We start from the raw sequence: 865 nt of genomic DNA, 5'->3' as shown, positions 1-865 counted from the left end.
CGATGCAAATGCGCCGCTTTATCCTCCCCGAGTGCACCCTGAGTGCACCCGCAGTGCCCGCGGGCGCCCCGGGCCTCCACGGCCCCTTCTCCATTATCTAACGCACACCAAGGTAGTCTCTTCAGATGGGAAAACATCAACAGCCTAAACCAAACACAAAAAGAACTCGAGCCCAGAGCCTCAGGGCGGTTTCTGGTTGCTGTCCCAGGAAGCTCTCGGGGCAAATCCGACCACAAGGCACCCAGACTCAACCGTGATCGGGTCTGTGCCACCGCGCGACGTACAGCGAACCCCGCGGCTCCCTCCGCGCCTCCACCCGGGAGGCTCCACAGTCCCCTCCCCGCTTCCCGAAGGTGGGCCGGTGGTCGCCGGCTCCGCGGCGCCGAGGTCGGTGGGTGGGGGTCCCCCTATCGCCCAGACTCGGTTTGCGTCCTCCTTTCAACCTTCGCTGCGGGCCCCTGCCCCTCGCAATAACATCACTCCACCGAAACTTCCCGCCAAGCAGCACCCAGACATTAACCCCATCCTCTCCTCCAACACAGAGTCCCACCCGCGCACCTCTTCCCTCTCCCTGCGCTCCTGACACCTCTCTCCTCGGAAAACCGCGTGGAGGGAAGCAGTCGCTCAGCAGAGGACTCCGGCCGAATTAGTAAGTTGTTTGCTTATCCCCCACCCCCCTCATTCCACCTTTCTCTCCACAAACCAAATCCCAGGGAATAGAAGGCGCTGTGCTGATCTAAAACGCCAGTCGATAAGGGCACTTGGCCCTCGTCTCGTCCCACCTTTCCAGGTCGGGAACTGTCCCCAGTCGTTGGGGATCAACCGAACCAATTGGGTCATGAATGAAAAAAGAAAAAAAAAATCC

At 60.3% G+C, this 865-nt stretch overlaps 1 protein-coding gene across 1 annotated transcript in view; it reads right to left on the bottom strand.

Moving 5' to 3' along the window:
• HOXA3 (homeobox A3) overlaps positions 1-865 on the bottom strand; it is a 45,858-nt gene that overhangs the window by 44,530 nt on the left and 463 nt on the right. The gene's annotated exons all lie outside the window — the stretch shown is intronic.

Source organism: Myotis brandtii, unplaced genomic scaffold, assembly GCF_000412655.1.
Source record: "Myotis brandtii unplaced genomic scaffold, ASM41265v1 scaffold17, whole genome shotgun sequence".
Taxonomy (NCBI): domain Eukaryota; kingdom Metazoa; phylum Chordata; class Mammalia; order Chiroptera; family Vespertilionidae; genus Myotis; species Myotis brandtii.
The sequence above is the reverse complement of the archived record's forward strand: the minus strand, read 5'-3'. Positions and strand labels throughout refer to the sequence as shown.